Source organism: Chrysochloris asiatica, unplaced genomic scaffold (assembly GCF_000296735.1).
Source record: "Chrysochloris asiatica unplaced genomic scaffold, ChrAsi1.0 scaffold00019, whole genome shotgun sequence".
NCBI lineage: Eukaryota > Metazoa > Chordata > Mammalia > Afrosoricida > Chrysochloridae > Chrysochloris > Chrysochloris asiatica.
The window spans coordinates 11,561,003-11,575,326 of NW_006408537.1; the positions used below are offsets into that span (position 1 = coordinate 11,561,003).

A 14,324-nucleotide genomic window follows, 5' to 3' on the forward strand; every position below is an offset into this window, starting at 1 on the left:
AGCTTGGCTATATGGCCATGTTTCCTGTCTCTTCTTGGGTAGTATAGGGAGAAAAAAGCTCCCACCCCCAAGAAAAAAGTGTGATCAAAAGGACCAAAAACAGAAGTGATATAAAAGCAGAGACAAAAATCACTACTCCAAAACAAAAATAAAACCGTAGCTGTCTGGCTGGTAGCAGGAGTAAAGGGCCATAGTTAAACTTTTGTTCTAACAGGTTTTGTGTTTTAACTTAACATAAGAAAATTGAAATACAGAAGATGAAACATTTCAAATCAAACAGCTTATTAAAAGGAAATTTACCTAATGATTCCCAATCAAGCATATTAGGTATTCACTATAACTTAGTATTCAACATCATTCTATTAACATAAATATGCTTCTACTCACTATATTTTATTCAAGGAATTCTTAACTCTGTATGACTGTAAATAAGGAGTGCTGTTGTTATTTTTGTTAAGTTCTGTTGAGTCAGTTCTGACTCACTGTGACCCTGTGTAAAGTTTCCAAGGAGCTGCTGGTGAGTTTGAATCACCAACCTTGTTGTTCATACTAACCTGTTGTCCAAGTGCTTTATCACACAGAGTCACACCAAGACTCCAAATAAGGAATAGTGTCTGTTATAGATTTGGGCTCTTGAAATTAAGTTTTTTAATAGTAAGGTTATGTTTTTACCTCCCCTATGGCAAAAATATTGGAGTTGCTGGATTGTGCAAATGATTAATGTGCTCAGCTTTGAACCAAAATTTGTAGGTACTAGTCCACCTAGAAGGAGCTCTGGTTATGCAGTGGTTACGAGTTGGGTTGCTAACCTCAAGGTCAGCAGTTCTAAACTACCAGTCATTCTGCAATAGAAAAATGAGGCTTTCTACTTCCATAAAGAGGTACAGCCTCAGAAACCCTAACCAATTACAAAGCACCACCACCACTACCACCACCATCACCAGTCCACCTAGAGTCACCTCCAAAGAAAGGTATAGTGATCTGCTTGTAACTAGTCTTTGGAAACTCTACAGAGCACAATTTTACTCTAATGTACATGGAGCTGTCATGAACCAGAAAGAACTCATCAATAACTGGTTATGCCAAAAACATTACAAATTAATTACAGCTTAAAAAGCTCACTAATGTTAAAATGTAAACCTCTCCATCACAGTGAACAACCACAAGGAACTGAGATGCCAGGCTTCTGCATGGAAAAGGATAATCCTTTTGAAGTACAGTAATTCAGCCTATTTTCATTAGGCAAAGCTGGTAGTTTTAGGTGAAATATGTTAAGAACTCACCTGTGGCAGTTTCACCTGAAAAGTTGCCTTGGTCTTGCTATTGAAAATGTGTTCCTCGCTATTCTCTGTTGATTGTTCTGAGCTCCTGCATGTTCAACCTATTTGACTGACTTCCTTTCAGTTTTTTCTTGAATCAATGTGATTCTTAAGATTCTGTGCCAGGTTATTTATCTTTTAAATTTCTGGCATCTTCTGGTGATAATTTATTTTAAGCATATAAAATCAAAATCTATTCTAGTTAGAGTAAACTTGTAAACTGTAGGTCTTCCAGGGCAATGCACAATGATAATGAACAGTAACACCAGGTATAAATGTTTAAAAAGGCAAGATTTATATTAAATGACTACTGATAACTGACCTCACTGTTGTGCACAATGGGGGGTTAAGGAGACTGAGGACATGTCCTTTCAAAAGGATAGGACTACTGAAAGAAAAGAGTCACTAATTCTCAACAATTGATTAATGGCATCAGGCTGTAGAAGTCCAGTGTTTACCTCTTTTCCAACTGTTTTCATAATACAATTTTTAAAACAAATTTCTATGTGAAATAATGTTGTCTTGTATGTCCTCTGTCTTTTGTGTGTGTCTGTGTGTGTGTTTAACACACACTATGTTTATGTGTGTTTAACACTATGAGGACTGAATATATCCAGTTCATGTTTTGTAACTTTACAAATTCTAAGGGTTAATGAATTCCCCTTGTAACAGAATTCTAGAAAATTCTCCAAATTTCCAGTATGATGATATGGCATCCAAATAGTTTTGTGACAGATTAACAAGATTTATTTTGGTCTGATTTACTCACGAAAACTAATTGAGGATCCAAAGTGATGGTGATGTTTATGTGTCATGGAGTTGGTTCCAACTCATAGTGAGCCTGTACACTGTTTCCTAAGGCTGTAAATTTTTGTAGGAGCAGAAAGCCTCATCTTTCTCCTGTGGAATGTCTGGTAATTTGAAACTGCTGACCTTGAGGTTAGCAGCCCGATTCACACCAACCCTAAATAGGGTTTCCGAGGAGCAAATGCTGAGCTTGATTCGCTGACCTAGAGGATCAAACCAACTTTGCAGTTGAGCGCATTAACCCACAGCGCCACACCAGGACTCCAACCACTATGCTAAGGGTCAGTAAGGGGTCAGCAATTTTTTCCAAAAATAGCAAGATAAATGCTGCTCAGATCTGTTCTTATAATGCAAAAGGATTTATAAACAATAAATGGGTGTGGCTCTGTTCCAATAAAGTTTTATTTATACACACACACAAAATCCAGTATTTCAAAATAACTGAGTTCTTATCATGATATTCTCAAATTAAATAAAGAGAGCTCCTCTGAAGTGGTTTAATTATTATTCAATCAGATATAACTGTGATCCTGGAATCACATCGGAAGTTGCACAATGAGCTGTGTTTCCAAGTTCTTAGTTCCACACAGTTGTTTTCCTGCTCTGTTCATTTGTACATTCCCTATTCCCCTCACTGCCCATGTCCACAGTTGACAGATGTTAATGAGTGACTTGTGGGCTGACTCTTATATGTTCTAGAAGCAAGATCATGATTGATCATTGTGCTCTGAATAAGACTTGGAGTCAAAGCAATTGTATGCAGAATCATTCAATAACCTTTTGTCTACCTGATTACCAATACACTATGCATAAAAGTTATCATATACTCCCTTTCAGTCATCTAGATGATCTAGACAAGCTTCAATTATCTTGTAATTGCCACTGTTTTTCAATAGTTGCGCCCTTAGAAATGCATTTGCTCTTTTGACTAATCAGATAACTTGAAGATGCAGTGCCACTTCTGCATAAAACCAATATTGATAAGAGTCATTTGGTATTTTAAAGGATCCATACTTCAAGAAAAAAATATACTATCAACTGTGATTTATGTGAAATTCTTGTTATTTGTAAAGCAAGTACACTTCTAAGTTTCTGCTTACATGAAATTTAAACAAAAATGTAATCTGCTATTACTGTGACTACTCAAAAACTGATTTAAAAAAAAGATTCTGCAGTGAGTTGCTCATCTTGCATTTTCACTTAATTCTAAAAATAGCAGTCAGTAACCAAACAATAGAAATAACAAAATAACTGAAGCTTGTCAAGACCATCTAGGAGGTTGATTAAGCCTAGAAATAGTTGAGTGTGAAATTGACTGTGAACTAGAATTTACGAACCCACTACACTTTTCAGATATGACATATAGATTACTCCTCAAGAAAAATTTAACGAAAACAGAGCTATCTCACTAAAAACTATATGTGTTGCTGTTACAACAAAGTGTAAGGAAAAATTAAATATAAACAAACCTGAATCTTTAATGTTTTATCTTATTTTTTTAAAAAAAAGATGAGCATAAAAATTAAGATATTTTAAATATTATGCAGTGTATAAAATGAGCATTTGCAAGTCATAGCAATTGTTTGAAATGTACTTTTAGCAAATACAATGTTGTTCTTTTTATCCTGAAATAAGCAGATTTGAAAACAAATTGCTTGATGTTTTTAGCACATACACACAAAAATGGAATATAGTACTTTAAAAAATGTTTAGTATTAATTTTTATTACTTTTCAAAAAGCCATCGATACAAATTTTCATAAAAAACAAAAGTAAACTTTCACTAGATGCCAGTGGAAAGGCATGAAAGGAGAGGTGATTATTTTGACTTAACTTTAAAAAAAAATTATTAATATAATGATTAATTTGAAAAAATGCAAATATATTCTGACATATTATTTATCTTGCCCATTTCTAAAATATTACATTTTAAAGTTGTTGTTTTTTTTAATTTATATAAATCAGTATCAGAGCTCATTCCCTTGAAATCAATTCCAGCTCATAGCAACACTATAGGATCAAGTAGATCCGTAGTTTCCAAGGCTGTGAACTTTTAAGGTAGATTGTCACATCTGTCTCTGGCAGCTGCTTGGTGGATTCCACTGCCCCTTCCATTGGCTGCTGATCACTTTGACCACTGTAACACTAGGGTGCCCTATCATTTATATATAATGATAAATTAGGAAGAAATACAAACATAACCTGAGTATCACTTATACTGCTTCATCTCCTGAATACTGATACAATCTACACAGTTCTCATTGCAAAGCAACTAAATCAGAACAATATACATTTAATCAGAGTTATTTGATACTGATGATAAAAGTAAAACTTTTTTTTTCTTCTCTTTTTTGTTAAATCTACAACACAATAACGTAGTGTCTGGCACATACTGTTGTTGATGTTAAGTGCCTTCCAGTCGGTTCTGACTTACAGTGACCCTACAGTGTATACAATTTCTGAGACTTTTAAAAGTTTTTATTGTGAATTGAGTAATAGTTTACATGAGGGAACATCAGTTTTACAGTCATCCTATCTTATTTCAGTTCATTACAATGATCACAATCCCCTCCATGTATCATCATTCAACAGTATTTGCTTCCATTCCTTCTGTTTTTTGTTTTACGTTGTTTTGGATGTACACAAAAACACTCAGGAATATATAATTATTTAAACAACCAAAGGGCACATTCTACAAGCCTGCCTCCTGGCCACCAGCACATAGTCTTTCTCTTTCCATGATTCTAGAGTCCTCAACTGCTCTGTCTCTCCTTGTAATCATCTCTGCCTCGAATTTTAAACCAATATTTGTTGTTGTCGTGAAGTGCCACTGAGTCAGCTCCGACCCATAGCGACCCTGTATAGGGTTTCCAAGGAGCAGCTGGTGAGCTTGAACCGCCAACCTTGCAGTTCAAATGGCTTTGCAGTCTGGCACATTAACCCACAGCGCCACACCAGGACTCCTTAAACCAATACAGTAACATGAGATAAGAAAAAACATTCATTAAATGACAATCAAGCATGAAGGCTGTTTTCTCATTTAGTATGAGTGAATTCCTTCTCATACTGACTGCATAGGACAGAGAAGAAGTGCTCCAGAAGGTTTTGGAAACTATAAATCTTTACAGGAGCAGACAGCCTCACCTTTCTCCTGCAGAGCAGACAGTGGATTCCAACAACAGACTTTCAGTCAGCTGCCCAATGTTTAACCCAGAGTGCCACTGTAAGGCCCTAACTGATTTTGCCTAGCTACTTGACCAAACTTTAGTCAGGCTTCAAGAAGCATTTTAAATAGATTAGGCCTCAGTTTTCAGTTCCCTCCAGAGACAAGGTCAATCAGTTAGCCCTCAATGTTAAAATAATCCTTGAGAAACTCATAATGGTCAGACTGACCCAGACGAATGAGAATATCCTAAACACTAAACACTTGCAATTGCCAAAACCCATCTGCTTATAGATTAAAAAGGTTGCTTCATGCCATGACCAATTAAACTATAACATCTCATACTTTGCCAAATGTCAACCAATCAGAAACTGTATCTATAGTGCTGTGCAATTATGCCCCCTGAAACCCTATAAAAACTTGTGCGTATAGTGAGTCGGGGTCCCCTCAGCTCCCGTTTTCAGGAGTCTGTGTGAGGGTGGACCCCAGCGCGTTGGCAAATGTCGCCTTTGTCTCCTGGTTTTAAGAGTCTGTGAAGGTGGACCCCAGCGCGTTGGTAAATAAACCTCTTGCTTTTGCATCGAACTCGAGTCCTGATGATCTTTTTGGGGTCTCCTACTAGATTAGGCCACTAGAGGGCCTAACACCACTAGTGCTCCTTGAGGATTGCTTTAACTAAAACCAAACACCAAATCCACTGCTATCTAGTCAATTCCGATTCACAGCGACCATATAGGTTTCTAAGACTGTGGAGCAGCTGGTGGGTTTGAACCACAGTATATCCCACACTACCACCAGGGCTCCTGTGAGGACTGCTTTGTTGTGTTGTTGCAAAGTGCGGTCGAGTCAGTTAGGAATCATAGCACCTCTGTTTCCAAAGGCTGGTGGGTTCAAACTTCCCATCTTGTTTGTGGTTAGCAGTCCAGGGCTTATCTTATAGGGCAACATTGTTGTTGTTGTTAAGTGTCGGTGAGTCAATTCCAACTCAGTGATCTTGAACTGGGTTTCCAAGGAGTGGCTGATGAGCTTGAACTGCCAATCTTGCAGTCCAGCACATTAATCCACAGTGCCACTTAGTACTGGGTAACTGACCTCACTTTTCTGCAATGGGTTATGCTTTGCTGCTGCCCCCTAAAGCCAATCCATCTTCTGACTATGACAAATGGGATTTCACTTTACCATCATCATTCCTCCATTCAGTACATCTTATTTACGTTTCAAGTACTAAATTGGAATATTTAAAATGTCTGGATATAAGGAAAATATAATCACAATCCTGTGGACTATTAATTTTATTCCGTAATTTAAAAGATATAAATATTCCAGGATCTCTTTTTCTCTAATATTTTCTTTCCATAGTTCTCTTGAGCTCCTAATTTTTTGTTTTCCATTAAAAACTTTAAATCTCTTAGTCATACTTTAGAAAATGAAGCACGATTTTATAAATTAATTAAATGAGGCAAACAAGGTGAAATAAATGATACAGTGTCTGGCCTATGACAAGCACTCCACAATAGACATTAAATGCCAGAGATGACTAATGATGAAGTAGAGAAATTGAGTAGCAAACAGTTCATGGGAAATATATTACATAATATTTATTGCTGTTAAGTGCCATCGAGTTGGTTTCGAGACATAGCGACCCTGTGTAGGGTTTCCAAGGAGCAGCTGGTGAGTTTGAGCCACAGACCTTGCAGTTCAAACCAACCTTGGGGCCTTAAATTTTATAACGAGATTTCCATTTTAGATCATTTTGGCAGTTGTATGAAAGATCTATCTTCAGTTGCATAATTAGATGCAGGAACACTTGAAAGAATTTTATAGTAAACATGGAAAAAATGTTATAAATTTCTGGATTACTAATGTATAGCTAAAGAAAGTACATTAAGGCCTCATATCCAGATTGCCATTAATTGGCTTCAGAGAATTCATAGGCCTTCTGAAATACACAAATCATCCTTGTGTGATATACATGGCACCACCCACTCATCCTCCCACTTACAGAGATAAAGTCCATAGCTATTAACAGATTTTTCAAGAGATATATAAATAAAACTCAAAAGGATAGGATAAGCACCATCAGTATCTGCTACAGTTGCTTTCTTTACATACACTTGGATGAGCTTATATCTGAAATATTTAGTGTTACATCTCAGGTGTGATGATCTCATTCTGACCTTTTGCTTGTCTGTTTATGCAGTCAAAAACTAAATTCTGTTATTCATTTTTGGTGGTAAACCTATTATAGTGGTGTTAGTTTTGTGCCATTGGGTTGGTTTCAACTCATAGATACCCTGTCTAGGATTTCCAAGGCTACAAAACTTTATGGGAGCAGAAGGTCTCATCTTTCTTCTGAGCAGCAGCTGGTAGATTCCAATGACTAACCTTCCAGTTAACAGCCCAGGCTGTAATCCACTATGCTACCAGGGTTCCTTTATTTTTCTTACAGACAAGACTTTTTATTTTAAGTGAATGTTAGGTCAGATTCACTTTTCAATACAAGAAAATATAGTCTACTTGGGCACAGACAATGAAAACTTTTTGTAGACTAGATAGTGATCCTCTTAGATGATTAGTACAATTATAGGAGGTGAGCTATACTTGAAACATATATTTCATATGGTAGCCCTCAACATTTAGCCCAAAATGTAAGGGTAATTCCATTTGTATTTTATTTTAACATTTTGTTAAACATCTCATGAAATTTCAAATTCATATTTTGCTCTGTTAATTGTAGTTAATAAAGCTGTAATGAAACCTTTGCCACTTCAATATTCTTCCCATGCAGAATTCAGTGACATGCTCATCGGGTCACCATGAGTCAACTTAGGGTAACTGGTTTGATTTTGGTTTTGTCAGTATTAGGTATGTCCCTGGGCAGTGGAAATGCTTGATATATTTGGCTGATTCCAGGAAGGCAGAAGGTTTAAGTCCACCCAGAGGTACTTGAAAGAAAAATCTAACAACATACTTCAAAAATTAGCCATTGAACACCCTATGGAACACAGTTCTACATTATGACACATGGGGTTGCTATAAACTGCTAACAATGACTGGTACAAGTAGTCTTAGTTATGGGTTTTAAATTAGCACATCTATTCTGTGCCCAGGTGTCACCTTAAAGCATTTGAAGATTGCTACTTTCAACCCCGCCCCCCTAGATGTTGTGAATTAAATTGTATTCTCCAAAAATATATATTGTAGATCCTAACTCATGAGGTAGTTAGAATCCCATTTGGGATTCTTTGTCATGTTAATGAGACCATATTACTGTTGTTGTTAAGTGCCATCAAATCAGTTCTGACTCACAGGGACCCTGTATAGGGTTTCCAAGGAGCAGGGTATGTCACAAATCAATCTCTTCTGAGGTACAATAGGGATCAAATCGGCAAGCATAATAGCAGAAATGGAAGAAGATAGGTGCCCTGCCACATGAAAATCACCAAGGAATCAAGGAAGAGAATGCCTTTCCCTAGAGCCTGCATCTTGAATTCAAACTTGCAACTTTCTCAGTTGTGAAAGAGCACATTTCTGTTTGTTAAAGCTGCCTACTTGTGATATATTTCTGTTATAATAGCAGTAGATAACTAAGATGCTACAGTCTTAACTTTTGCAGGTACATTTTCATTTCCATACACTCTTCTCCAAAGGTGGTGATTTAGAGTCAGCCCTCCCCTCCCCCATCCCATTATAAGAATGATTCTCTACTAGCAGAGTCTCTGGGTTATTTTTTTTCCCTGTCTGTCTATTTAGACCATTTTGGAGTGTCAGGCTCAAAACAGAATATAATGTCCTTTAAAGAGTCTGAGTAGTACAGAACAGTATCAGTTACTCATTTATTCTAATTAACATGTTTCTCTTAAAAGTGTCCTTCATTGTAGATTCTTATTGACAGAACTTTTAACATATGTGTTGGTAAAAATAGATGGTTTTATGTGTGTGTGTGTGTATATATATATATATATATATATACCTTTAAATTTTTTTTTAGGTACAGAATAAATCTCATGACTCCATTATCCAACACAGTAACCATCCTTTGCAGTCTGAAATAACAACAACACAAAATAAGTATGATGAGTTTACATTTGAAGTCTTATTCAAGTCAGTGGTAAAGTAGTGAACATACTCCCCCCCCCCCCCCCATGGAAAAGAACTGACTTGTTTTATTATTAATATTAGCATTTGACACCAGACTAATGAAGATAATTTTACAAACTAAGACTTTTGTAAGTATGTGAAAATTCCATTTTATATATGGCTTTTTATATCAAATGCATTTCCCTACATCTACTTTCATACAGCTCCTCTAGAATTATTTCAGTCATTCCTAGTATGTGATTTGACTAAAGTATCTGAATCAAAACCAACAGTATTTAGAATGTCTAACTTTTTAAAAGACTGGGATAATGAATGAATTTATCAGCTGATGGTTATAGCTATTAATCTTCAAAAAGATACTTTGTCAAAATGTTTCTTTGGATAAAGTTGTTATAAATTAGAATCTTCAAAATATAAGGGTAGAACAAGAGTACAATCAAAGTTGCAGTTTAATCCTTCCATTTTCTAAGCCTCTGATAAACAAAGCAAAATATCTTTCCTGCAAACTAAATTCAATATTTCAAACTAGTTGAACTCTCAGAGAAAGAGGCCTAAGTGATATCATTATTATGTATACCATCTTGGCTCTAGTTGCATTAATTATGTCTAAAGAGCTTAATATCCAAGTCCAAAGGTGAAAGAACACATAAACCGGTCTGTTAATTGGCAAGAGCAGACTGTTGAGGCACAAGTTGGCTGTGCTGGTACTGCCCTGAGGGAAATTGTCTTCCACAGAGGCTGAGTAGAACACTCCTGCCTGAGAAACCATGGAAAAAGAACAGTCAAAGTAGGAAGAGATAGAAACATCCTCCTCCCTCACTTATTACCTGCCACATTGACGTTTTTTCTTTCAATTCAATAAAACTTTATTGAGTTCCCACAGGGTGCATGAACTTAGGATTTATAATGTACTTAGAAAAGTGTCACTTTAACTAGTCCCTTTATAAAACAAAAGCAAATTTTAACTTCTCTATGCATTTCAAGTGAATCATTTAATGTGAGTGAGACTCAGTTTGATGTTATTGTAACTATTAATAGAAGAAATGGGAAAGCATAAACTTTTTTTTTGTTTGTTTGTTTTTTTTTTTAAGACCAAAAAAGAGTTTGGTGCAAGATAAACTAACTAGGCTATTGGTCTAACAATAGCTGATCAAAAAGGCTAGAGAATATGGAATAAAATAATGTACTTGGAAGCACTGCCCATTGAGGACTCTTTCCCCTGAAGGCAGCAAAATGCTGAAGAAATTAACAGGCTCAATAGTTACAGTACAAACTAGAGAGAGGAGTTAGTCACAGCTTAGGGGGAAAAATAAAATTCAAGAAGAGAAAACATTAAATGGAAAGTTGTGAAGTTTCCCTGGAGTTGTGACAGCACTCTGAACTAACTGAAGGGAATATAGGCTCACACCCCTTTGGACAGAGTGCTTGAAAAGATAGATTCTCCAGTGCACCAACTGTAGTTTCAAGTATAATTCTGGTATTTGTACCTAGTAATGCAGAAGAAAAAGCAGCAAGGAGAATTGTCAAGTATATAGGACATAAAATGACTTGGCAGCCCTAGAATTCCCAGTCTGAGACTTTTTCTTCAGGAAAAACACATTCCGGCTCAGTCCAAGGTAACACTGGAGGCGCTGCTATTGATGGCTTGTTATAAGCAGGAAAAAACAGTGAAAGTATCGATTCCTGGCTTTGTTCTTTCATCTGTTTAAAGAATACAGGGGACAATAAACTGCTTGCTGATGGCCTTTTCTCGGGGTACCAAGCTTAAGAAGGCAGAGAGGAGAAAGGTTTTGATGGTGTCTGCAATCAGTCACTGTTTGCTGTACGAGTGCCACTGGACACAAGCATACTTTCTCCAATCCCAGAGTCTAGGAAGTTTTCATTCTGGATTCAGATTGATGGAAAATGTTGATACCCAATGAGGTATAAGGAGGTCCTTTCAGTTTCTGCAACAGCATCTGAGTCCTGAGCATGTCCTGGAACACACTAACTTTTTAAAAGGCAAATGGTATTATGAGAATTCAGTTGTGTGTGTGTTTTCTTAATTATGGCTTAGTGCTTCTCCACTTGTTCCTCTCAACTTATTTTGATATATCATCCTAGCTGCCTGTGGTATCATACCACGAATGTCATCCATGGTTGGATATACTATTTCAAACTCTTCATTTATTCATTCATTTGCCCATGATTCATATCAGAGTGGCTTCTGGGAGAGAAGGCACACCAAGAACTCTACCAGCACCGAGTGCTCTTTCACCTCTAGCCCTGGTCCCGCAACAGTCGTGGCTCTGATGTGTGCAGCCACCTGAAGGCGACAGGGGACAGTGATGCACAAGTCCCCTGTGGCACTGAGGCCAGCCTGCTGTGTGCTGCACTCAGCAGGGCCTGGCCAGTGAACATACCATTAGACATGTCTTTAAATACTGGCAATTAAACTCAGGCGTACCTTTTCAATCAGTTATCAATTGTTTAGCTACCCTCCTGAGGGGCATTCAAAAAAGTTCATGGAAAATTGAATTTAAACATAATGGAATTCTCCCAGGAACTTTTTGATGCCTCCTTGAATATGTGTTTCACATTATACCTTAATGTTAAAATGTCTTAACACAGATAATGGATGTTAAATATACTGTATTTTCCTGTTTGAAAAGCTAGTTTGATATGATTTCCAATTAGAGAACTCATGCCTGTAATCACTTGTAATCACACTCCCCACCCCACCCCACGATTTAGATGCTGACAAAATATGTGTTTTTAAAATTTACTCTTAAAATAGCACTCAAGGAGTGATGGCAAGTCAGTCAGTTCATAGTTTGTAAACTCTATTCTATTATGTGGTATGAAATTTAGTAGGCATTTTCCCATAGTAAGTCTCTCAGAACTCCTCCTAATACATTTCTTTTCCTCAACAAACACTAACAGTGCCTCAATGATCTGATTTGCAAGTTTCCTCAAGACTCATGGAGATAACTACTCTACTCAGTTCTATGGGTCTAGCACACCTGCGTGCAAAACAACCACATGCTTTCTACAAATGTATTCAAGTATTCATATCTCAGTTTCATTTTACTAATCAATAGTCACTCAATTTTTTTAATAGGACCTACCTATTTAGTTTTAAGAAAAACTGCTTTGCAAAAAATATTTTAAGTTAATATCTCAAGGATAAGCTGTTTCCAAGTACACATAGTAGTAGACAGAACATCAAAGTAAGAAGGTAAAGGAAATGTGAAGCTTGGAGATGAGACTGAGATGACAGGTTGTGCAATGAATGAGGACTAATAATGTGTGAGGGAAACAGTGGCATGCACATAAAGTTAGGGAGGGAGATCATGAAACAGAATTTGCTATGGATTAAGGCTATTTCTTCAATACTTTGGAAAGCCACTAAATGGTTTTGAGCAGGATTCATGGTTGGGTTCATACTTTTTAAAGAGCACATACTGACTCCTTTTTGAAAAAAGGAAAGGAAAAAAAAAAAAGACAGGAATCTTGAGAACCCACTGATGCATTAGCACAAGTAAGGTGATGATATCTCGAGTCAGGTGGAAAGAAATGGGCAACTTCTTCAGTATTTAAGAAATAGAACCATAGTAGAGGTTAAGGCAGAAGAAAATGTGCAGGATAAAACCCAAATATCTGGATCAAGCTCCTGGAAGGTAAAGGTATAATAATTTAAATAAGAGTAAAAACACAGGATCACTATGAATTGAAACTAACTCAATGGCACTTAACAACAACAACAAAAATAGAAAATATTTTATAGACGATCAATAGTATATATATATATATATATATACACTATGAGATGCCAATGCAATATCCAAACAGAGAGGAGAATTAAACAATAGTATCAATGTTTCTTGTGTCCATGGTGGTGGTGGTGGTGGTTATATGCCGTGGAGTCAGTTTCAACTCATAGAGACCCTGTACAGGGTTTCCGAGGCTATAATTCTTTACAGGAGCAGAAAGCCTCATCTTTCTCCCACAAAACAGCTGGTAGTTTCCAACTGCTGACCTTAAGGTTCGCAGCCCGATTCGTAACCATAGTCAATATAAAGTGGTGGCCATGAAAGTAAGTGCAATATGTGGGAAAGTAAGTGCAATCAGTATAGACTGATAAGACCATCCAAGGATCAAGCCGTTAGGAATTCCAATGAAATAGGTTAGATATAGCAGTTAGGCAGAGAAGAATAAAAAGACAGGCAGCAAAGGAGAAAAAGTAGGAGATGAGTGACATCAAAAAACCCAAGGAAATGGAGCCTCTAAAATAACTAAGAGTGATGAATTCACTGAATACTCTGAATATAAAAAAAAGTACAGGTATTTTAAATAGCTAAATAAAAATATGTTATTTTTTTATATTTACTGTTATAACCTAAATGTGATAATAGGGCTACGAGAATGTTGACAACAACAACAACAACAAAATGCAATCTACTATATACACTTTAAAATGTTTTGTCACTATCTTTCTCTGTTATTAAGTACAGACCTTTAGTATTATTTTAGTAACATCCAATTTTTTATTTAGATAAATTCTTATTAATTTATCAAATTTTCTGAACATCTTGGCTATTTCCAATTATTTGTAGATTTATTAAAGATTGTAATGGACACTGTATTGCATTCATCCTTCTGTCCTTATCTAATTATTATATTTTATTACATAAAAATGGCTATTATATGTATCACCAAAAGAATGTAATAATTTCTATTTCCACCAAGTGTACCTAAGCATAACATTTGTTCATAGTTTTACCCAAACTGAATTTAACATTCTTTTTAACTATCGCCAACTTAAAAACTAAAAATGGATCTGTTTAATGTGTTATGATGCAGTGATTCACTTGATATGACTCTTCAAGGCATAATCTTTGCAATTCCTATCAAAAATTAGGTGAGCCCATGCAAATTGGATGGATTTCCTCTTTT

General features: G+C 36.2%; 1 protein-coding gene and 1 pseudogene across 1 annotated transcript in view; both read right to left on the bottom strand.

Annotated features, from left to right (window-relative positions):
- Positions 1–14,324, bottom strand: part of KHDRBS2 (KH domain containing, RNA binding, signal transduction associated 2) — an 864,427-nt gene that overhangs the window by 653,701 nt on the left and 196,402 nt on the right. The gene's annotated exons all lie outside the window — the stretch shown is intronic.
- On the bottom strand, positions 9,986–10,196 carry LOC102822641 (annotated as a pseudogene).